This window comes from Salminus brasiliensis, chromosome 2 (assembly GCF_030463535.1).
Source record: "Salminus brasiliensis chromosome 2, fSalBra1.hap2, whole genome shotgun sequence".
Lineage (NCBI taxonomy): Eukaryota > Metazoa > Chordata > Actinopteri > Characiformes > Bryconidae > Salminus > Salminus brasiliensis.
This window is the reverse complement of record NC_132879.1, coordinates 487298-513778: the sequence shown is the minus strand read 5'-3', so window position 1 is coordinate 513778 and position 26481 is coordinate 487298. Positions and strand designations below refer to the sequence as shown.

At 47.0% G+C, this 26481-nt stretch overlaps 1 protein-coding gene across 1 annotated transcript in view; it reads right to left on the bottom strand.

Annotated features, from left to right (window-relative positions):
• The window catches only part of LOC140550226 (fatty acyl-CoA reductase 1), a 54379-nt gene extending 37467 nt beyond the window's left edge, over positions 1 to 16912 (bottom strand). The window contains exon 1 of the mRNA XM_072674063.1: positions 16819 to 16912. The gene's annotated coding sequence lies outside the window, so the exon portion shown is untranslated. The remainder of the gene's footprint in view (positions 1 to 16818) is intronic.
• Between the last annotated feature and the right edge of the window lie 9569 nt (positions 16913 to 26481).

The window sequence follows — 26481 nt, the reverse complement described above, 5'->3', positions numbered from 1 at the left end:
GTGGAAATGGAGGAGGGGACCTCAGACTGTGACCTGAGCTGTTCTTAAACAGTGTTGCTTTATAAACACCTTAATGAAGACCCTCCGTCACCGGCCCCTAAACCCCCTCCACACCTCCACACACATTCCACTGAGGGGTGGAGACCAGAGAGAGAGAGAGATCAAAGAGAGAGAGAAGAAAGAGAGAGGACAAAAGGACAGAGGAGAGGATTACTGCCTCCCAGCGAACACACTTCTGAAAGTGGAACAGCATTACACACACACACACACACACACACACACACACACGTACACACACACGTACACATTCCCACACACACACACACACACACACACATACACATTCCTACACACACACACACACACACACACACACACACACACTTGAATTCCTCTCAGGTCACAGGCTTTGCACATTCCATGTTGTGATGTGAGGGAGTACAGTAAAAATGATAGAGAGAGAGAGAGAGAGAGAGAGAGAGAGAGAGAGAGAGGGGGGGGGGGGCTGAGCTCGTTAGGCCTTAATTGGCTGGTTTCGTTTAACAGGCTCGTTAGGTGTGGTTGGGGAAGGTGAAGCTAACTAATGCTAAAAGACCCAGCTGCTCATACGCCGGCCTGAAAGGCAAAGCAAGCCTAGAGACAGAGGCTCTGAAGGTCTGGAGAACACCTCCAAGGTGGTTGCTATGCTCTGCAATTGGTTGTTAGGAATTTGATGGGTAGTTGCACTGCTGATGCTAATCGGTTGCTATGTTCCTCCATGTGGTTGATATGGAAATCAGAGATGGGATCAAAACAGTTGATTTCAGTTAGTCAGTTTCCTAGGTGGTTATTATGTGAAGATGGTTACTATGGGACCCCAGGTGGTTGCTATGCTGTTCCATGGTTGCTTTCCATATGCTACGTCACTCTAAGTGATTGCTATACTCTGGTCAGGGCATCTCGAGTGCTTGATCCTGGAACTGAACACGTTCCCCTCTCACTCCGAACAGTGAGGCAAATCCAGGCCTGTGACGGAGATGATCCCCTCCACAGCACACCCAGATCTGACTCACCCCCGCTCTGCAGCGTCCGCTCCCTGCAGGAGGGAATTCTGCGTGCCAGAAGATCCCACCCTGCAGGCATGTGGGCTCCAGCACGGACACCCCCTGGAACAACCCCAGGCTTCCTCCCAGAGCGACCGATCCAGAGTCCCAACCCTGGTTCTGGAGAACCCAGTCCTGAACGCTCTGGGCTGAACTCTAAAGGGAGTGCGCGAGAGTCTCCGGGGGGAGTGCGCGAGAGTCTCCGGGGGGAGTGCGCGAGGCTTTTAAAATGAAAGGTAAATAATTCAGCTCCAACTGTAAATCAACTCCAGGATATTATTTCAGCCCAATACGAGGACCAGCACCAGCGCACGGCGTCTCGGGGTATGAGGGGTGATGCCGGGGGCAGATAAGCCCGGCTCCTCCGGGTGTGTGAGGACACCGCGAGAGGCCTGACGTCAGGAGCTCCGCTGGCAAATTACATTAAACAGTGATCAGAAACCCAACCCGCCGAGCGGCAGAGCGCGTTCCCGCCTCCGTTCTCAGAAGCGCGCAACACGACCCGCTCGGCCCGGTGGAATTCACACGGTGTTGGTAAACAAAGCGTGGACCTGCGTCAGGACCGGCCCGGCTGAAGTATACAGTGTTTACTGAAGCGGGAATCAGGATGAGGCTGTACCCCCACTGTACACTGGACTGAGCTCGGTGAATTCCAGCCTGGTACCGTGATAGGACGCCACCTGTGCAACAAGTCCTGTCATGAAATGTCAGCAGTGGAGACAAGTTCTCTGGACTTGACCAATCACGCTTCTCCGTCTGGCAATCCGATGGACGAGTCTAGCTTTGGCGGGTGCTAGGAGAACAAGGGTACTTGTCTGACTGCATTGTGCCGAGTGTAAAGTTTGGAGGAGGGGGGATCATGGTGTGGGTTGTTATTCAGGAGACGGGTTCGGCCCCTTAGTTCCAGTGACAGGAACTCTTAATGCTTCAGCAGGCCGAGAGATTTTGGTCACTTTTATGCTCCCAACTTTGGGGGAACAGTTTGGGGACGACCCCGGTAGCTGCAAAGGGTGGCCCGACCTCGTATTAAACCCTACAGATTAAGAATGGGAAGGCGAAAGCAGGCGAGCGAATACTTTTGGGAATGTAATGTATATATTAATGATATTTCATTGCCAGTTCGTGTTGTGAGTTCAACCGAAGCGAGGAGCAGATGATCTGATCTCCAAAATAACACGAAAGGAGAAGAGTCCAAAGCATAAGTTTGGGTACCCTGCATGGGCAGCACTTAGTAAGCTTTCCTTTAGCGAGTTTCACAGCTTGTAACTTCTTTCAGATCTTCACCCATTCGTCCTGCAGAAGGTTCTAGTTCTACGAGGTTCTGTGAGGTTCTTGGGTCGTCCTGCAACATCCACAGATGTTCGATGACATTTAGGCTGAGGGACGATGTACAACATGGACAAAAGCTTCAGCTTGCTCCTCTTGAGGTCGTCCACTGTGTACGTTAAGGTGGGTTTAGGATCATTATCCTGCTGTAGAAGCTCCTCCTCGTTTCTGTTTTTACAGATGGGGAGATGTTTGAGATGTTTCAGAATTTGCTGGTGTTGAACTGAACCCATTCTTCTCTCGACCAGTGAAAGTTCCTCAGCCCACAGAACCCGTCCTCTAAATGCATCAGTCTTATTTAGACGTTCCTTTAAAAGCCTCAGAGGTTTTCTTCTGATCACTCCTTCACGAAGGAGTAGAACGGGGCTCCACCACTCCAGAGTCTGATCTGATCTGAACACGTTCCCCTCTCACTCCGAACAGTGAGGCAAATCCAGGCCTGTGACGGAGATGATCCCCTCCACAGCACACCCAGATCTGACTCACCCCCGCTCTGCAGCGTCCGCTCCCTGCAGGAGGGAATTCTGCGTGCCAGAAGATCCCACCCTGCAGGCATGTGGGCTTCAGAGTCTGATCCAAGGGTTCTGATTTGCCTCTCTTTTAATCCTATGAGATGTCCGGTTCCGGTCACGCGGGTTCTCTTGGTGTTCCAGATATCAGCTGGACTCAAACACTCCCAATAAAACCAAAGATAAACCACTGAATTACCCGAAACAACAGATACAGACACCGTCCGCCCCAACAATGGAAGAAATTTACTCAATGGGTTTCGAGAAATCTGATATCTGAGAATCTGATATTTGAGTAAACGAATGCTCAGGCCTGCAGCTCCACTTCCTTGTACCTGCCTGAACGCCATCTGCCATCAGCGCTGGCAGAAAGCCACACAGTAGTGGTTTAGCTCAGCGCTGAACTGAAAACACAGAGAACTGAAAGTTTCCCTGAAGTACCAAACTTCACCCGTCAAGCTCCGCGTCTGCAGGACGCTTCAGCAGAGACAGCTATTTTTAAAAGTGTGTATACAGTAGATACGGGATGCGGGCGGGGGGGGGGGGGGGGTTCACCCGAGAGTCAGAGTCTCGGTTCTAATCACACAGTTTATCAACACAGAAAACTAACAGCAGGAATCTGCTTCAGACAGAAGATCAGGGACAGCGCGTACGGCAAGAAGGCCACGTTCACCCAAACAGCCGGTATTCACCAACACCCCCTCCCCACAGTCCCGTACTGATCATATCCGTTCAATTCAATACTTTCTACACTGCGCACTTATTTATTTATTTATTTATTTATTTATGTGTTTAAGTATCTCAGGGTTTGGCAGACATGTAACAAACACAATAACAGGACCAGTCTCGTTACAGAAGCTAAGAACAATTAAACACTTTAAAGTATTGGTGCCAACAGCCCTGATCTCAGTCCTGACTCAGACCCTACCTTCTACAAAGTCTCAGACTAGACTCAGACCTTCTACAAAGTCTCAGACTAGACTCAGACCTTCTTCAAAGTCTCGACCCAGACCTTCTACAAAGTCTCGACCTCTACTCAGGCTCGACCTTCTACAAAGTCTCAGACTAGACTCAGACCTTCTACAAAGTCTCAGACTAGACTCAGACCTTCTTCAAAGTCTCGACCCAGACTCAGACCTTCTTCAAAGTCTCGACCCAGACTCAGACCTTCTTTAAAGTCTCGACCCAGACTCAGGCCTTCTACAAAGTCTTGACCCAGACCTTCTACAAAGTCTCGACCTCTACTCAGGCTCGACCTTCTACAAAGTCTCAGAATAGACTCAGACCTTCTTCAAAGTCTCGACCCAGACTCAGACCTTCTACAAAGTCTCGACCCAGACTCAGACCTTCTTTAAAGTCTCGACCCAGACTCAGACCTTCTACAAAGTCTCGACCCAGACTCAGACCTTCTACAAAGTCTCGACCCAGACTCAGACCTTCTACAAAGTCTCGACCCAGACTCAGACCTTCTACAAAGTCTCAACCTCGAGTCAGACCTTCTACAAAGTCTCGACCTCTACTCAGGCTCGACCTTCTACAAAGTCTCGACCCAGACTCAGACCTTCTACAAAGTCTCGACCCAGACTCAGACCTTCTACAAAGTCTCAACCTCGAGTCAGACCTTCTACAAAGTCTCGACCTCTACTCAGGCTCGACCTTCTACAAAGTCTTAACATTGACTCCGTTTTGACCTTCTGCCAAGTTGTGATCTGGCCTCTGACTCAACTTTCTACAAAGTCTTACTCTTGACTCAGACTCCGTGTCCTTGTTCTCAGCCTTGACTTGGAATCTACTACTACACAGTCTGACCTCGACTCAGACTCAGCTGCAGCCCGCTCCTGGTCTGGACTACAGCACTCGGGAGGTGATCTCAGAGCTGAGGTCTGAGCACTGCTGGCTCTCAGAGGATAAACATCCTCCACCCAGGAGTGAGTAATGACCAGCTCACAGGAAGCATCTACATCAGAGAGCCATCACACAGGAAACAGGGTTTGGCCTGTGTGTGTGTGTGTGTGTGGTGAAAGCTCTGCAGTTACACACTCAGAACTTGCTGGCTCTACTCTACTCTGCAGGTGTGTGTGTGTGTGTGTGTGTGTGTGTGCGCTAGGTAACCTAATTAACGCTCAGTCGGCTGCATGTTTGACAAAGGCGTCTGTTTACTGAGTTTCAACCCCGTCTCGTTTCCATTAACTCAGACCTGAACCCGACACCCTCACAGGGAAACTCCACCCACCCCCCAAAATTCTCAGAGTGGTGTAGGTGGGGTGTGGTGTAGGTGGGGTGTGGGGTTCGGGGTGAGAGTGTGCTTCTTTAATAACATTTCACTACTTTTACTGTTAACTCTGTTACTACTATCATTAATAATACTACTGTTACTACTGTTATATCACCATCACTGCCACTGCTATATCACCATCACTGCCACTGCTATATCACCATCACTGCCACTGCTATATCACCATCACTGCCACTGCTATATCACCATCACTGCCACTGCTATTTCACCATCACTGCCACTGCTATATCACCATCACTGCCACTGCTATATCACCATCACTGCCACTGTTATATCACCATCACTGCCACTGCTATATCACCATCACTGCCACTGCTATATCACCATCACTGCCACTGCTATATCACCATCACTGCCACTGTTATATCACCATCACTGCCACTGCTATATCACCATCACTGCCACTGCTATATCACCATCACTGCCACTGTTATATCACCATCACTGCCACTGTTATATCACCATCACTGCCACTGCTATATCACCATCACTACCACTGCTATATCACCATCACTACCACTGCTATATCACCATCACTACCACTGTTATATCACCATCACTACCACTGTTATATCACCATCACTGCCACTGTTATATCACCATCACTACCACTGTTATTACTGTTATTACTGTTATGTTTATTGATCTCATTCACTGACTCACCATCACTGCTGTTACTATCAGTATTACTATTAATATCATTTTTACCATTATTACTATCTTACGACTACTAATATTACCATCACTACCACCATCACTACCACCACCACCATCACTACCGCCATCACTACCATCATCACTACCACCACCACCATCACTACCGCCATCACTACCATCATCACTACCATCACCACCATCACTACCGCCATCACCACCATCACTACCATCATCACTACCACCACCACCATCACTACCGCCATCACTACCGCCATCACTACCGCCATCACTACCATCACTACCGCCATCACCACCATCACTACCGCCATCACCACCATCACTACCACCATCACTACCACCACTACCACCATCACTACCACCATCATCACCACAATCATTACTACCATCACTACCACCACCACCACCACCATCACCACCACCATCACCACCACCACCACCATCACTACCACCATCACTACCACCATCACAATCATTACTACCATCCCCACCATCACTACCATAACTACCTTAACTACCACCATAAGTCTGGACCTCGACTGAGACCCGACCTTCTGCAAAGTCTCGTAATGTTTTTAAGATATTGGGGTAAAACCATAAGACTAACCCGGGTCTGAGAGCTGGCCTCAGCTGCTGGACTGCAGACACTCAAACCAGGTACCGAGGAACAGCGGTCATTCTGAGGTCACTAACAAAGGAACGGCTAGCAGACAGCCTGCTGAGCCACATTCCAGCACAGCCACCCTTCAGTCCTCAAACAGCTTCAAAGGAACCTCACCCATCACACACACACACACACACTAATCACACACACACTCACACACTCACCCATCACACACACACACTCACCCATCACACTCTCACACACTCTCACACACTCTCACACACACACTCACCCATCACACACACACACACACTCACCCATCACACACTCACACACACACACTCACCCATCACACACTCACCCATCACCCACACACACCCATCACCCATCACACACTCACCCATCACCCACACACACCCATCACCCACACACACACACACTAATCACACACACACTCACACTCACCCATCACACACACACTCACACACACTCTCACACACTCTCACACACACACTCACCCATCACACACACACTCACCCATCACACACACACTCACCCATCACACACTCACCCAACACACACTCACCCAACACACACCCACACACACACACACACACACCCACACACACACACACTCACTCACCCATCACACACACACTCACTCACCCATCACACACACTCACTCACACACTCTCACACACTCTCACACACACACACACACACACACACACACACTCACACACACACACACACATATACACACATATACACACACACCTCGGTACCACTTCCTTTAACACAGGCGATCAGAGCGTCGCTGTGGTGAAATTCAAAAACCTCTTATCAGTAAAAACATTCATGAATGAAATTCTAGCTGCTGTCAGTCATCAGAGCTCACCCCAGTCATCAGAGCTCACCCCAGCTATCAGAGCTCACCCCAGCCATCAGAGCTCACCCCAGCTATCAGAGCTCACCCCAGCCATCAGAGCTCACCCCAGCCATCAGAGCTCACCCCAGCCATCAGAGCTCACCCCAGCTATCAGAGCTCACCCCAGCCATCAGAGCTCACCCCAGCCATCAGAGCTCACCCCAGCTATCAGAGCTCACCCCAGCCATCAGAGCTCACCCCAGCCATCAGAGCTCACCCCAGCCATCAGAGCTCACCCCAGCTATCAGAGCTCACCCCAGCCATCAGAGCTCACCCCAGCCATCAGAGCTCACCCCAGCCATCAGAGCTCACCCCAGCCATCAGAGCTCACCCCAGCTATCAGAGCTCACCCCAGCCATCAGAGCTCACCCCAGCCATCAGAGCTCACCCCAGCTATCAGAGCTCACCCCAGCCATCAGAGCTCACCCCAGCCATCAGAGCTCACCCCAGCTATCAGAGTTAGCCACAGCTAGCCATCAGAGTTAGCCACAGCTAGCCATCAGAGTTAGCCACAGCTAGCCATCCGAGTTAGCCACAGCTAGCCATCAGAGTTAGCCACAGCTAGCCATCAGAGTTAGCCACAGCTAGCCATCAGAGTTAGCCACAGCTAGCCATCAGAGTTAGCCACAGCTAGCCATCAGAGTTAGCCACAGCTAGCCATCAGAGTTGGCCACACCTAGCTATCAGAGTTAGCCACAGCTAGCCATCAGAGTTAGCCACAGCTAGCCATCAGAGTTGGCCACAGCTAGCCATCAGAGTTAGCCACAGCTAGCCATCAGAGTTGGCCACACCTAGCTATCAGAGTTGGCCACAGCTAGCCATCAGAGTTGGCCACACCTAGCTATCAGAGTTAGCCACAGCTAGCCATCAGAGTTAGCCACAGCTAGCCATCAGAGTGAGCCACAGCTAGCTATCAGAGTGAGCCACAGCTAGCCATCAGAGTTAGCCACAGCTAGCTATCAGAGTGAGCCACAGCTAGCCATCAGAGTGAGCCACAGCTAGCCATCAGAGTTAGCCACAGCTAGCTATCAGAGTTAGCCACAGCTAGCTATCAGAGTGAGCCACAGCTAGCTATCAGAGTGAGCCACAGCTAGCTATCAGAGTGAGCCACAGCTAGCTATCAGAGTGAGCCACAGCTAGCTATCAGAGTTAGCCACAGCTAGCTATCAGAGTTAGCCACAGCTAGCTATCAGAGTGAGCCACAGCTAGCTATCAGAGTGAGCCACAGCTAGCTATCAGAGTGAGCCACAGCTAGCTATCAGAGTGAGCCACAGCTAGCTATCAGAGTTAGCCACAGCTAGCTATCAGAGTTAGCCACAGCTAGCTATCAGAGTGAGCCACAGCTAGCTATCAGAGTGAGCCACAGCTAGCTATCAGAGTGAGCCACAGCTAGCTATCAGAGTTAGCCACAGCTAGCTATCAGAGTTAGCCACAGCTAGCTATCAGAGTTAGCCACAGCTAGCTATCAGAGTGAGCCACAGCTAGCCATCAGAGTTAGCCACAGCTAGCTATCAGAGTGAGCCACACCTAGCCATCAGAGTGAGCCACAGCTAGCCATCAGAGTTAGCCACAGCTAGCCATCAGAGTTAGCCACAGCTAGCCATCAGAGTTAGCCACAGCTAGCTATCAGAGTTAGCCACAGCTAGCTATCAGAGTTAGCCACAGCTAGCTATCAGAGTGAGCCACAGCTAGCTATCAGAGTGAGCCACAGCTAGCTATCAGAGTGAGCCACATAGTTTATTAGACTTTTAACAGGGGGAAACCCCGCGCCCCAACAGGGGGAGACCCCACGCCCCAACACGGGGAGACCCCGCGCCCCAACAGGGGGAGACCCCGCGCCCTGATCCGCCTCCCTGAGCCGCTCTGCAGGGCTCTGCTCTCCACTGAACTGCTCGGGTGGAGGACTAGCGGCTCAGCGTTCGTGTTAGCGCTGGTCTGATGGCGCACTGATTACAGCCCAAGTGCCTAAAGGAACATCATCAGTTCCCAAACCATGTTACCCAACATCCTCCGGTACCCGCCCTCCAGTACCCGCCCTCCAGTACCCGCCCACCGGTACCCGCCCACCGGCTCAGACCCCCCACCCCGCCCCTCCCCCTCCTCCCAACACAGGATCACATTCCTGAAGTTCTCCACAACAGAGCTCAGACTGAGATGCCAGCAGCAGATACGCCTGAGACCTGCAAGGACACGACCAAGCTGCAGGTCGTCCCTTACTGAAGACACGTCCAAACGTCCCACCGACGACAGTTAGGGTCCGACCTTCCACCCCGCCAACAGTCTCCACCCACCCACGCTTTACACCACTGATATATCAACCCGCCGAGGTCAGTCAGACCGCCCCTGGCTCTTAAAGGGATCGGCGAGAGACACGCTGATTGGTTTATTACTGCATGTTACTCCCCCAAAAACGGGAGGGACGCGCAAGGCGAACTTTTCCCGCCGTTACCATAGCAAAGACACTGCCGTTCACTCCAGCTCATCCAGATACTGCCCAGCCTACACTGCCCGTTCGGTGATTCAGCGTACCGTACACACAGCAACACCGCCTGATGCCTGAGACACGGTTCTACCAGAGTTCTGAGAAGAGTTCGGCTCTAGAACCTGCTTTTAGAACCAGATCATTAAAATTTTAATATATATATATTTTTACATATACATCAATAAAGGACAGATTTTTTAAGAACTGGTAAAGTGATGACACAGATGTGCAGATTTATAAATAAATGTCAAAATAAAAGTCCTTTCTTTCTAAAAGCCCGTCTTTACAGAACAGCCGACTGGGAAAGTAACAGCCTGGAATTAGGGCGGGGCGATACGGTAATGATGTCACAATATTTACAGACATGTTCCTGGTACTCAATATTTCTCGAGATGATTTTAATATTCAAAATCTGCTGCAATTAGTCCAGTTACACAGGACTGATTACACCGTACTGAGACGGCAGCTGGGACCCCACCCGCCAACCAAATAGTCTGGCCAGCCTGGCGCTGCTAATGTTTCCTCATCCAACACGTCTACGAGAACCCGGAGCGTTACAGCTCCGGCACGCCAGCATCTACACTTTATCTGAGATATGTGGTTATAATGTTTTGGCTCATTGGTGTGTGTGTGTATGTATATATTAATGTATAAAAGGACAGACGGTCGCTCTCCACTTTCAAACACCACCTACCCTCCGCTGAGTCGGGGGGTCTGTCTCCCCATGATGGACGGCTGCCAGGTGCACACACTCCAACACACACTCCAACACACACACTCACACAACGTCTATCTCAGGAACACTAAGGTCATACATCAATCCCAGACTGATCTGGGAATCCTGAGCTCCAGTCCTGTTGGGGTGAATAATAATATAAATAATAATAAAACATTAATAATAATTAGTAGTGATATTAATCATAATAAATAAACACTAAAACAACACTTTACAGAAAAAACTAAAAGTGCTGAAAAATCTGATTCATTAAAATCCAGACTAATCAGACGGGGCAGCATCAGAAGCCCTCACGGACTAAAACGCAGATACTTAATATATATAAATATTAATTTCATACTCATTTAATTTTATAACATTTTATAAATGAACCTCGTTTTAATATTAAACTGTAAAAGCAGGTTTGACTGATTTCTCATTAAATTCAGACAGAGGTTCTGATCAACAGAAAATCCTAATTTGACTAAATTAAAATACAAATCAGACCTAATGAACACAATGACATCACTGTCAGCCAATCAGAGCGCGCGCTGTAGCGGCTGAACTCCGACTACAGTAGAAATGAATTTTCCGCTCTATTTCTCTGGCTGGTTTTATGAGCGCGATGGCGGCGCTGATTTACACACATTTCATTAATAATCATTTGCTGCGATTATTAGAGGTTATTATGGGATATTTGTGACACAGAGTGGAAACGGAGGGAGGATAGAGGAGTAAAGCTGGTCTAATTAGAGCCGGGGTAAAAATAGTCACTAAAGTAAGTCACATTAATCATAACGGCGCTCTCGAGGGAAATCCAGATAAAACAGCTCCACATCGCCACGGGAACAAATCCACTTACCTCAACAAAGAGAGCATTAACATCAAACAGCCCAGTTCAACAAACAGCTCACAGCCCCGCCCACTCAGACTACAGCAGTCTAGCCCCGCCCACTCGGCCTGCAGCAGTATACGCCCCACCCATCCAGCCTACAGCAGTCTAGCCCCACCCACTCAGTCTGCGGCAGTATACGCCCCACCCATCCAGCCTACAACAGTCTAACCCCACCCATCCAGCTTACAGCAGTCTAGCCCCGCCCACTCAGCCTGCAGCAGTATACGCCCCACCCACTCAGCCTACAGCAGTCTAGCAGCTGGTTTAACAAACAACAAAAGGCGCTGGAATGAAAGTGAAAGTGTGTGTGTGTGTGTGTCTGTGTGTGTGTGTGTCTGTCTGTCTCTGTCTGTGTGTGTGTGTGTGTGTGTGTGTAAAACACATGCCAACATCAATCACCTTTCAGCGCTTCTCTATTAAATCTGACTTCCAAAAAAGGCTTGTGTTCTTCACTACATTACATGGACAAAAGTATTGGGACACCTGCTCGTTGCTTTTCCTGGGTTTCTTCTGAAATCCAGCTTATTGGAGTGACTGTCTCCACTGTCCAGGGAAGAAGGCCTTCTACCAGATTTTGGTGGAACATTGCTGTGAGGATTTGATTGCATTCAGAGCGTTAGTGAGGTCAGGATGCTGGAAGATGATCACCACCCCACCTCATCAACATCCCCAACTCCCAAACTCACCCCATCCAAAAGTACTGGATGGAGCTCCTCCACCATCATTCCAGAGAACACAGGTCCTCCACTGCTCCACAGCTCAATGCTGGGGGGCTTTATACCCCTCTAGCCCACGCCTGGTATTAGGCAGCATGGAGATAATAGGCTCATGATGATCTGCTCCAGAGAGTCCTATTCTATTGGCAGTACTTCTTCTCTACAGGGACTAGACAAGCTGTGTGTGCATTTGCACATCTGTGTCAATAATGTGTGCAATTTAAAGCAGCTGAATGCATTCATTAGAAGGGGTGTCCACAAACTTTTGGACATGCAGTGTACTTTATCTCTCTCTGAAGGCAGAGTGCAGTGTGTGAATGACATCAGCACATGGCCGTTCCTCACCGCGGTCTCCACACGCCACGTAAACCGAGCCGCCCTGACCGCTGGAGCTGCGCCAGCTTCCTCTTAAGACTTACCACGGCAACTGTTAGCTTACATTAGCAACCGCTAGCTAATATTAGCTTATGGCTTTTTGCAGTCTCCTTCAAGAACTCCCTGGTCACCTCAGCGCCATCTGCAGAAGAGCGAAGCCTGGGTGTAGCTGGGTGTAGGTATCGCTCCCTAGACGATTCCTTCAGAATGTCAGCCAGATCCACCAGGCCCCTCCACCTGTCTCCACTCCACCCATCCATCCATCCATCAGACACCACACTCCTCCCTCTGCAGGATCTCTGTGAAAGTGATGGCAGCAGAAGCAGCCTTCTACAACGCCTAACTGCAGCTACTCTACATGTCCAAATGTTTGTGGACACCCCTTCTAAAGAGCGCATCCAGCTACTTTAATGAGTTGCACAGCTTGTCTAGACCCTGTAGAGAAGAAGTACTGCCAATAGATTAGGACCATCTGGACCAGACCAACATCATGACCCTATTGGCTCCATGCTGCCTAATAATGCCAGGCGTGGGCTAGAGGGGTACCCCTCCCATCGGCTACCTCACACCCCTCCCATCGGCTACCTCACACCCCTCCCATCGGCTACCTTAGCCCCACCCCCTTCAGCTACCTCACACCCCTCCCATCGGCTACCTCACACCCCTCCCATCGGCTACCTCACACCCCTCCCATCGGCTACCTCACACCCCTCCCATCGGCTACCTTAGCCCCACCCCCTTCAGCAACCTCACACCCCTCCCATCGGCTACCTCACACCCCTCCCATCGGCTACCTTAGCCCCACCCCCTTCAGCAACCTCACACCCCTCCCATCGGCTACCTCACACCCCTCCCATCGGCTACCTTAGCCCCACCCCCTTCAGCAACCTCACACCCCTCCCATCGGCTACCTCACACCCCTCCCATCGGCTACCTTAGCCCCACCCCCTTCAGCAACCTCACACCCCTCCCATCGGCTACCTCACACCCCTCCCATCGGCTACCTTAGCCCCACCCCCTTCAGCAACCTCACACCCCTCCCATCGGCTACCTTAGCCCCACCCCCTTCAGCAACCTCACACCCCTCCAATCGGCGACCTTAACCCCACCCCCTTCGGCGACCTCAAACCCCTCCCATCGGCGAGCTTAACCCCACCCCCTTCGGCGACCTCACACCCCTCCCATCGGCGACCTCACACCTAGTCATCTGCAACCTAGAGAAGAACTGCCAATAGAATAGGACTCTGGAGCAGATCTCTTTATTGGCTCCATGCTGCCTAATGCCAGGCGTGGGCTAGAGGAGGGGTGTGAAGCATTAGTGACCTCACGCTCAGGCTCCCATTCACAACCGCAGCACATGATTAGCATAAACAACCACCAGCGGCCGATATATCGGCCCACGCCGCGTCAGCCCGGCCTCCTGACCGATTACTCCGTCTGTACGGGATCGCGTATCCTGTGCATCACGACTACACAACTTCTCACCATAGGATGAACACGGCCTTACTGAGCTACACCTCACCGTCTACACCGGGACGGGACCAGCCTGATCAATACACCTGGATTACATCAACACACACACACACACGGAGCTGCGATTGGTCAGGAAGCCCACATCACCTTGTGATTGGTTAAACGACTCATTTGCATACTGCAGCCCGCCCCGTATATTCAGCTCTGTAAATTCAGACAGACAGTGTGTAAACACCGCGAGTTGATGGACACCAGCCCTCGCCGCAGCGCCTCCGTTAGGCCGCTCCGCTCGACTGAACAGATTATAAATTCCTGTCAAATCCGCTCGCCTCGCCTCCGAGCCGCCGGCCGGACTTTAAACACCGGCGCTCTGCAGCGCCTCAGCCTGTCAGCCCTGCACTCAGAACCGGATCACACCCAGAGAGAGGGCCTCGACCGGGGTCACCTAGAGGTCCAGAGGGCCGGCGTCCACCACAGATCCTCCACCCAACAGACAGCAGGTCAACCAGCACAACAAGAAAATATCTATACATATAATTTATTATTATTATTATTTTAATTACATAAATAAATTAAAAAAGTCTTTAAAAATCCTTAAGATCAATATTACCATTATTATCAATAAGACAGGAAACATTCTCCTGGATCTCCGAAGTGCAAGTGGATAAACATTCCCCAGCTACTCAAACTAACTCAAACTACTAAAAATACAAAATAAAAGTCCCCCAAAACCAGCGTTCCCTGAACCCACGTCTGAGATTATGAATAAATGAACGAACGAACGAATGAAGTCGCACAACAGCCACCACCAAATACACAGGGCTGCTCATACAAACAGGCCAGTACATAAAGTAAAAGTCCCCTATTCCAAACTCCTAGGACGTCAGTGAGTGAACGAATAATGTGCACCTCTCACTCCTCAGCATTTAACTTAGCAATTACACCTGGAGAGAGTGAGCTAGTAAATACATGAATAATATAATAATTTAATTTATAATAAATAAGAGAAAATAAGAAAAGTCATTCTTTTCAATTGCTCCAACTGCAAAGTTAAACATAACAGAATTAATAAACGAATATCAAAATAAAAGTCCTACAAAATGTGATTTAAAATTTAAAAAATTAAACATAATTAATATAACTAAACCAGGTTCAAATTAACGACTGAATAAATAAATTAGTAAGTGAGGGAGTGGGCGAGTAAATGGGTGGGCGAGTATGTGAGTAGATGGGCGAGAGGGTGGGCAGGTAAGTGGGTCGGTGGGAGAGTGGAGTGGGCAGACGAGTGGGTGGGCAAGCAGGTAAGTGGGTGGGTGGACAAATGGATGGATGAATGGATGTACGTCAATTACCAAGGGTAAAATAATAATCAAGATAACAATAATAATAATGATAATAATAATAATAATCAAGATAATAATAATCATAATAAAGATAACATTACTACTACTAATAATAAAGATAACTAATAATAATAATAACGATAATAAAGATAACTAATAATAATAATAATAATAATCAAGATAATAATAATCATAATAAAGAACATTAATAATAATAATAATCAAGATAATAATAATAATAAAGATAACATTAATAATAATAATAATAATAAAGATAACTAATAATAATAATAATCAAGATAATAATAATCATAATAAAGATAACATTAATAATAATAATCAAGATAACAATAATAATAATAATCAAGATAATAATAATCATAATAAAGATAACATTACTAATAATAATAAAGATAACTAATAATAATAATAATGATAATTCCTTAAATCTGAACCCTAACTAAATGAAATATTAACACCCCCAGGCCCCAAAAAGGCCCTAAAGTAAAAGAAATCCACCCCAAAACCCAGGAGCAAAAACTTCCCCAACCCCTGTGCATAAAAAAGTCCCACCCTTAACCCCAGTCTGAAACCCCACCCGGCCTAAAGCCGCACTCCCCCCGGCTTCCCCCCCGGCTTCCCCCCCGGCTGCCCCCCGGCTTCCCCCCCCCATCCACTGAGGCGGTGTACCGGCGCGCTGGGTGATCCGGGGAGCGGGAGCTCTAGGCGGCCTGCGGGCCTGCAGCGGGCCGGCCACAGCGCCTCATTCCCCGCATGCTGAGAGGCAGCAGCCCGCTGAGGGGGACCGGGGTCCCGGGGCTGCTGATGCCCCGCTCTTCTATCACCGTTCCTCTCCCCATCCAGAGTGAGCTCGGTCCATTAGGCGGTTCTGCTCGGTTTAATTAACTGGGATTAAAAAGCTCGAGATGTTCAGTTTGGCGTTAATGCGGCTCTTGGGTTTAGCAGCGGAGGAGCTGCGGCTACATCCTCCTCCAGCACAGCGGCCACAACCCGACACGGACCGCCGGTTCTGGGGGGCATGAAATCACATTTTAAAGGCATTATTTGTTTAGGTTCACTAATAATCTGATTATTCTCTTATTACGCTTTAAATGTTTGTGCCGAGCGACAGAAATTAGGTTTCTAATTTTAATTGTCCGTTCCACCTTAAATCGTGCAGCAGTTAGGCGGAGGCGCCTCGGGCGCCTCCGCCTAACTGCTGCACGATTTAAGGTGGAACGGACAATTCGACCCACAAGCTGCCGTCTGCTAACGCGGCTCTCCGCCGCTGCCACACCGCCAGGATGCTGCATCAAACTCGCGCCTCAAAAATCAATAACCTGATCAGAAACGAGCGCGGAACCCTTCTAAACCGGCCGATAATCGTTATCTCTCGTACCTTAATCATCAATCAGTCCTCGCCGCGCCGCCGTTTCGGTCTCGCCGGTCCTTTCTCTCCCCCTCGCTCGCGCTCGCGCTCTCTCCGGCCGCTCGCTCGCTGCTTCTGTCACTATTCAAACCGCGGTGTCCGAATCAGTCAGCGAGTCGGTGCTTCAGAATCGGTTCTCTGCAACCGAACCGATTCACTCAACTTAACGAAAATAACGTCTTTAAAATAATATTTAACTTTAGAAACTAATAAATAATTTAATAACTTTTAAGAAAACAAAAACACGATTCCTTCTTTCATCACGGAGAGAGTTGTAAACAGCAATTATTATCGAATTATTATATTATTATATATTATTATTATTATTTTTAAATAAATAATCAATACAGCAGCTAACAAATAATAAGTAAACAATATATTATTAAATAAATGAATATATATGAGTAATGAGTATATAAACAAAACAGTACATTACTGCAATAATAATAATAATAATTGCAACAGTAGCAATAATAAAACAGCAATAACACTACTAATAATAATTATTATGATGATTATTATTGGTGTCATTATTAAGATATTTTAGATATTTCAAATCTATCTACAATCTTTACGTATTTTTTTTTTAAGTTCAATTTTTACTTTAAGCATAAATACTTTACAAATAAAATGTGGAATAATGTTTCTGTAAATAAAATAATCCACAGATCAAACAAACTAACAGCCTGGAGAAACACACTGAGAATGAATCTCTCAGGAATCATCAAGTTCCTGTAAAGAAACGAACCGAATCGTTCGATTCATGTAAGCAGACACTGGGAAAGAATCAGTTCGCCGAAAAAAAAAGATTCGGAGCTTCCCATCATTAGAGTCATAGCGGCAACGGGAACGCGCACTGGACCAGACTCGTGTGCGCGCCTAAAACTATGAGGAAGAGCGGAGCGGCCACACCCCGAGTCCATTCCTCCACATTTACAGCGATTCCTCCTAAAGAATCACTTTAAGAAGCGAACACTGACGGACTGACTCGCCCGATTCAGCCGCTCGGATCATCCGGATCAACTGTCAATCATCACAGGCTGACCGATGTGTTTCACACGGGCAGCAGACAGTCTGTCTGTACTGGTAAACCCAGTTTATACTGGTTTTAAGTCCCAGTTTGGATTTCGGAACCACGCAGCGTTAGTAATGACAGCAGGTCTATAGACCCATAAACCCACCCAGAACCGCCCCTCCCTCACTGAGCTCTGATTTCCAACTCCAGACCCACGTCTCCGCTGAGACTCCAGACCCACGTCCCCGCTGAGACTCCAGAACCACGTCCCCGCTGAGACTCCAGAACCACGTCTCCGCTGAGACTCCAGAACCACGTCTCCGCTGAGACTCCAGAACCACGTCTCCACTGAGACTCCAGACCCACATCTCCACTGAGACTCCAGACCCACGTCTCCGCTGGAACTTAGACCCACGTCTCCACTGAGACTCCAGACCCACGTCTCCACTGGAACTTAGACCCACGTCTCCGCTGGAACTTAGACCCACGTCTCCACTGAGACTCCAGACCCACGTCCCCGCTGAGACTCCAGAACCACGTCTCCGCTGAGACTCCAGAACCACGTCTCCGCTGAGACTCCAGAACCACGTCTCCACTGAGACTCCAGACCCACATCTCCACTGAGACTCCAGACCCACGTCTCCGCTGGAACTTAGACCCACGTCTCCACTGAGACTCCAGACCCACGTCTCCACTGGAACTTAGACCCACGTCTCCGCTGGAACTTAGACCCACGTCTCCACTGAGACTCCAGACCCACGTCTCCACTGAGACTCCAGACCCACGTCTCCGCTGGAACTTAGACCCACGTCTCCACTGAGACTCCAGACCCACGTCTCCACTGAGACTCCAGACCCACGTCTCCACTGAGACTCCAGACCCACGTCTCCACTGAGACTCCAGACCCACGTCTCCGCTGAGACTCCAGACCCACGTCTCCGCTGAGACTCCAGACCCACGTCTCCACTGAGACTCCAGACCCACGTCTCCACTGAGACTCCAGACCCACGTCTCCACTGAGACTCCAGACCCACGTCTCCACTGAGACTCCAGACCCACGTCTCCGCTGAGACTCCAGACCCACGTCTCCGCTGAGACTCCAGACCCACGTCTCCACTGAGACTCCAGACCCACGTCTCCACTGAGACTCCAGACCCACGTCTCCACTGAGACTTAGACCCACATCTCCACTGAGACTCCAGACCCACGTCTCCACTGAGACTCCAGAACCACGTCTCCACTGAGACTCCAGACCCACGTCTCCGCTGGGACTCCAGACCCACATCTCCACTGAGACTCCAGACCCACGTCTCCACTGAGACTCCAGACCCACGTCTCCACTGGAACTTAGACCCACGTCTCCACTGGGACTCCAGACCCACGTCTCCACTGGGACTCCAGACCCACGTCTCCACTGGGACTCCAGACCCACGTCTCCACTGGGACTCCAGACCCACGTCTCCACTGGAACTTAGACCCACGTCTCCACTGAGACTCCAGACCCACGTCTCCACTGGGACTCCAGACCCACGTCTCCACTGGGACTCCAGACCCACGTCTCCGCTGGGACTCCAGACCCACGTCTCCACTAAGACTCCAGACCCACGTCTCCACTGAGACTCAGTGTAGACACTCCGCTCTCCAACACGGCTGTGATACAGACATGTGCGGGTCCAGTTCTCTAATACAGTTTAGATCTATACATTACAATTTCTATAATGTGTATATATGTACTGTGTGTATATAAAGTGTGAATATATATTGTAGGTATATATATATATATATTGTGGATATACACTGTCAATATATATTGTGTATACATATATTGTGTATATACAGTATGAATGTAGTTCATATGTATATGTGGATATATAGTGTGGATGTATAATGAAGATTATACATATATACATATATATAATCTTCATTATTATATAATATGTATATATATACAGTGAATATATAATGTGGATATATAGTGTGTGATGTATAATGTGTATTTATGTAGTGTGAATATATAATGTGGATATAGAGTGTGGGTATATATATTGTGTAATAAATAATGTGGGTATATATATTGTGAATATATAGTGTGGAAATATAGCGTGTGTATATATATATTATTTTTTGGGTATATATAGAGTAAATATAGTGTGTGGAAATAATGTGGATATATATTGTGAATATATAGTGTGGAAATATAGTGTGTATATATATTGTGAATATATAGTGTGGAAATATAGTGTGTATATATATTGTGAATATATAGTGTGGAAATATAGCGTGTGTATATATAGAGTGAATATATAGTGTGGAAATATAGTGTGTGTATATATATCATTTTTTGTGTATATATAGAGTGAATATAAAATGTGGATATATAGTGTGTATTTAGTGTGAATATATACTCTGGATATATAGTGTGTATGTATAATGTGTGTATGTATATATTGTGAATATATATATATATATATATATATATATATATATATATATATATATATATATATATATAGTGTGGAGAGAGAGTGAAATTCCATGTAAATCAATGGTAACAGGACTAGTCAGAGCTCCATTAGGGCTATGTGGTTTAGCGGTGTGGTTTTGTAGATCTGATATCATTACTAGGAAACATAGCTGATCTCTGAAATGTGAAACTGGTAAACCCAGCGTTACGGAGCTGCTCTAGCTGTGGAAGCTGTGCTGATACAGAGGAAGAGCGGCCAGTTTGTCCTCAGAGCTCGAGGCTAAAATCACCACCTCCACACTAAAGATTCACAAGATTCACAGCCACCAGAGAACCTGAAGGTGAACTACAGCACCTGGCCAAAAGTAAATAGACTGAAGTAAGAAAAAAAAACTGGGCAGGCCTGCACAGTCAAGTCGTGAGCTCGACCCCTTCACCTCTGGGTGAGGCCTTTCACCTCCTAACCCCCGGCTTAGCTTTGAGTTTTACGTTTACGGCTCACTACTCCGGATGACACCTTAACCACCGTCGCTAAGCTGACAGAGCTGCTCCGGCAGGACACTCAGCTGGACTCTCTGCTTCAGAAGAAGGTGCCGTGAGGTTTCTGGAGGGTCTTTGTGGTCTGTGTGAAAGCCACAGCAGAGAGGATTTACAGCAGCTGTTAGGTTTATGTGAGCTGTTTCTGGTGGTCAGGTGCTTTTACTGTGGGCTCTGTCTGAAGTTCAGCTGTCAGCTCAGAGCTTTAACCCTTTAAACCCCAGATCCACACTCATTACTCAGTTTCCACTATGAATTATTCAGTATCCACAATGATTTGCTCAGTATTTGCTGATTAATTCAATAACCACTATGAATGGCTCTGTATTCATTATGAATTATTCAGTTAATCCGATGAATTACCCAGTATCCGCTATGAATTATTCAGTATCTGCTATAATTGATTTTGTGAATCATGATGAAGTATTTAGTGTCAACTGATTTATTCAGTAAACATTATGAATCATTCAGTAACCATGATAAATTATTCAGTACCCGCTATGAATTATTCAGTACCCACTGAGTTATTCAGTAACTATACTGAATTTTTCAGTAACTATGAATTATTAAATAACTGATGAATTATTCAGTATCCACAAATTTATTTAGTACCCACTATTAATTATTCAGTCTCCAATATGAATTACCCAGTACCCGCTATGAATTATTCAGTAACTATGATGAATGATTCAGTAGCTACGATGAATGATTCAGTAGCTACGATGAATGATTCAGTAGCTACGATGAATGATTCAGTCTCTATGATGAATGATTCAGTCTCTGGTATAAAACTAATAAGCCACTTACGTTGTTTGAGGAGGAGGAACTGAAGTGTGGACCCTCACTCAGGCATTCAGGATTCAGAAGTTTAAACAAACACGTCGCTTTAGCAACAGATCAAAGCCACTTATCACCACGGTGATTGGGATGTGGAGGAACAGGTTGGGTAGGGGTTCAGAGGAAGCCCTTCATTACTTCCTCTACATCAGAACAATTAGCTCTTAGCCAACCTTTACAACCCTGTTACACACTGCCAAGAACACTACGCTACAGCCGGCGTGAGGAACCCTCGCTCGCTTTAAAGGTCCTTCACCAACTTCTTTAAACAGGGGTTTCTTCCTCCTCCTTCTTCTGGAGGCACCATTATTTTTAATGTCTGAGTGGGGTTTTTCAGAAGTCCTGGCACCCCCGCCCTCCCCTCAGCAGTAAAGGAAGTGAACACAGTAGTTTAAGTGCGTTGGAGGAAGTGCTCAGTCACGGGACGATCACAGGACTTCAACACACTCCACACCTGCAGTTAAACCGAGGAGGATCATCAAACGCCAATAAAACCATACAGGCCAAAATAAGAACCCGTATCTCCACCCGTAGGGCACAGGGAGGGCCGTTCACCCCCCTCTGAATTACTGCACACTGGATTCACTCCGCTGTGATGGTGGACTGTAGATCTGAGTCTGGCGGCAAAACCGAGACCAGAGTTTGGTTCTTTAGTAGTTAGATGTGATCGAGATGAAGAGCCCATACGGATCAGCGATCAGCAGTGGGCTAGAGGGGTATAAAGCCCCCCAGCATTGAGGAGCTGTGGAGCAGTGGAAGAGCTGTGTTCTCTGGAATGATGGTGGTGGAGCTCCATCCAGTACTTTAGGATGGGATGAGTTGGGGAAGTGATCATAATCAAACATCCTGACCTCACTAACACGAACATTAATGCTGAATACAATCAAATCCTCACAGCAACGCTCCCCCAAAATCTAGTAGAAAGTCTTCCTCCCTGGACAGTAGAGACATGGCTGATGTCTTGGGCTTCCGGGCTTCTCCAAACTACAGTCAGAGCTGCACTGTCCAAACAGAGAGAGTGTGGACCTATCTCAAGAACCCCGTCACCAACTGTGAAGCATGGTGGTGGTGGTATGATGGATGTGACAGCATTCAGTACACCAATCAGGTATAATGTGCTATTGTGTAGGTCCACTATTAACCACTAAAACAGCTCTGACCCGTCAAGGCATGGACTCCAGAAGCCCATCTGAAGGTCTCTGAAGCATCAGTGACCCCATGGCTGGTCGTCCTTACTTGGAGCACAGGTGCTGACCACTGCATACTGAGAGAGAACACCCCACAAGACCTGCCTGATGTTCTGGAGATGTTCCGACCCAGTCATGGTCCAGAACATCACAGTTCGGTCTCCATTTCTCCTGCTTCAACAGCTTCATCACCTTCAGGAGCCTGAGATTTGAGTGTCTGTCAGGGGGGCTGTCACTTTAAGCGCTGGCAGGAGTAAAGTGCAGGCTGGCAGCTGTGTGTGTTTTTTTCTTCACATCCTCTTTAGCAGTTGTCAGTCTGAGGCGGAACTCCTATCAGGTTCTTGTGTAAACAGCAGGCGGCTCAGAACAGCGTGACCTTTCAAACACTCGGGCCGCTATCGCTGCGCCGGGCAACTCGGCACCATTAACACCTTATTCATCGCTCTGTAATCTGCACACGTCAGAGTATGACTCCTCCAACACCCACACTGAGATAATGCAGCGTCCTTTACCCAGCCTGTGCGCAGAGAGAGATGCTCGCTCAAGGGCGTTTACTGCGAGCGCTAAAGTGATACTTCCACAACCGATTCCTCACCTCACCACCTGCTCTGTGTGTTCGGCAGAGCGTAGGTTTGAGAACGCAGAATTTATGAAAGTACGCTTTGCACTCTCAAAACCTACACTTTACAAACGCACCTTCAGACGTTCATAAAAACATTCAATCTGTTATAGATTATTAATTAGCGAGAGCACGTTTTGGAGAGCGTGGAATTAGCGAGGGTACGCTTTGGGGAGCGTGGAATTAGCGAGGTTACGCTTTGGGGAGCGTGGAATTAGCGAGGTTACGCTTTGGGGAGCGTGGAATTAGCGAGGTTACGCTTTGGGGAGCGTGGAATTAGCGAGGTTACGCTTTGGGGAGCGTGGAATTAGCGAGGTTACGCTTTGGGGAGCGTGGAATTAGCGAGGGTACGCTTTGGAGAGCGTGGAATTAGCGAGGGTACGCTTTGGAGAGCGTGGAATTAGCGAGGGTACGCTTTGGGGAGCGTGGAATTAGCGAGGGTACGCTTTGGGGAGCGTGGAATTAGCGAGGGTACGCTTTGGGGAGCGTGGAATTAGCGAGGGTACGTTTTGGAGAGCGTGGAATTAGCGAGGGTACGTTTTGGAGAGCGTGGAATTAGCGAGGGTACGCTTTGGGGAGCGTGGAATTAGCGAGGGTACGCTTTGGGGAGCGTGGAATTAGCGAGGGTACGTTTTGGAGAGCGTGGAATTTGCGAGGGTACGTTTTGGAGAGCGTGGAATTAGCGAGGGTACGTTTTGGAGAGCGTGGAATTAGCGAGGGTACGTTTTGGAGAACGGATTTTTTGAGCGTACGCTTTGAAGCGTGAGAAATTTTAGACTACGTTTTGGAGTGTTGAATTTGAGAGTGTAAATTTAGCAGAAAGTATATTTGAGAGTGGAATTTGCGAGTGTACATTTTGGAGAGCTGATTTTTTGAGTACATTGTGCAGTGTGGGAAATTTTTGACTACGTTTTGGAGTGTTGAATTTGCGAGGGTACGTGTTGGAGAACGGATTTTTTGAGCATACGCTTTGAAGTGTGGGAAATTTTTGACTACGTTTTGGAGCGTTGAATTTGAGAGCATGTTTTGGAGAGCTTTGGATTGTCCGACTTTACCATGTTATAAAATCTAGTAAATATATTTGAAGTTTCCTTTTCTGGGAGATTTCTATTTTAACCTCTGAACTGTAGGGCTTCATTATAGTTTTAATGTTAAGATGTATTATTAGTAATTATTATCTTTAGCTACTGTAAAGTATTCAGTAACTGCTGAGAAACAAGCACTTTATTCAACTCATTTAAAGATGAACAATTAAGGTGTCAGGCTTTTAGAGTTTAAAGGGTTAAGATTATTGTTTTTACTTGATTAAAGTCCTTTTTAAAGCAATTCCCATTATATTAAAATAAATTAAGAAAAACAAGTAAAATATCTAGAACAATACGCTAATAACAAAAGGGATCAGCTAATTAAAATAACACAATTACACTAGATTAAATTACTTAAATAAAAATATTAATCTAAAATGAAGGCACACAATCTTATACTCTTACAGCATTTTCAAAATTATTACATATTACTTGAAACCACTGAAAGTCTAGAAAGATTTACTGTATTACTGTAAAAGAATTACACACTTTTTAATGTATTTCTAGACTTAGCTGTTTAATATATTTGCAAAGTGAAAAATTAGACAATTACTTAAATATTTAAACTAAAACGTCTATAAATGTAACTTAATTGAAAGAATTTTAAGATTTAACTGACAGTAACTTCTAGACTAAAGTAAATAGTAAAGTAAAAATACAACATTTGCGAACTGATAGACAAAATTACTTAAAAACCCAAAACAGTCTTGATACAAGTTTGTTCAGAGAGTTCTGTTCCTGAACAGGATTAAACATTTTTACAAAAACAAAACAAGTGTAAACTAACTACAGTTATCTCTCCAGAACCAGTTCCAGAACCGGTACCATCTTTAGTCGCCACACCACATTCTTTTACACACTTCAGAGCTCAGTGGTGCGTTTTACTTTCACTTCAGCACATTTTGGCTTTACCCTGGGTTTCGACCTACAGTGCTAGTATGCAAATTAGCTCTGAGGGGAAAGTCATATTTTCCCTTCTATATATAGAACTGGACTCCAACCCGAAAACCTAAAGGAACGAGCAGCAGCCGTTAATGTTCTCAGCAGGTTCTTCAACTGAGGTTTTTAACCAGTCCACAATAAATAGCTTTAATTAACATTACAAACAGCAGAACCTTCTACAAGAGGTTTTCCTCACAGGTGAAGATACAACCAGCCAAAGAACCGTTCAGACAACCAAATGGTTCCTTAAATTGTCATGATTGTAGACAGAACCATTACTTTTACAAAAAGAACCCTTAAACAGGTTCTTCATTATGAAGATTGTTTAATATATAGCTAAGAATTCAACATATACCCATGTAGCGTAAACTGAAGCTCAATTACTGTATCATTCATATGGTTCTAGCTATAAGCACCGTTCTAACTAAAAACCCCTTAAATAACCCACCCTCCCATTTTAAAGGTGTAGCTGTGAGCCAGCTTTGGGAAATACTGTATGTTCCTCTCAACACACACCTCCCCAACCTAAGGGTAACGATGCTGCCCTCACCTGACCAAACAGAGCATAATTTACACTGACTAGCCACAACATTAGCACCACCGCCAGAACACTACTGATCTGGTTCAAGTTTCTACTGTCTACTTTAGAAAAAGCAACTTCTGGAAGCCAAATAAGTCCACCTCCACCCCCTGCCACTCCCCACCCACAATCACTTTATTTAGCAGCTATTTATCATCTTTTCTTGATTACATGATCTTACATTTACTAATAATTTATAAGTAATTCACTGTAGTGTTGAGAATCAGTGCTGAACCACAAAAAATTAAATTAATTTAATAGCAAATTAATAACTACTAATTTCTTCAGATTCGAGCTTAAACTCCAGGAATGTATGGATACAGTTACTGACGAGAGACAAAAAATAAAAAGTTAAGTCTCTGGTTGA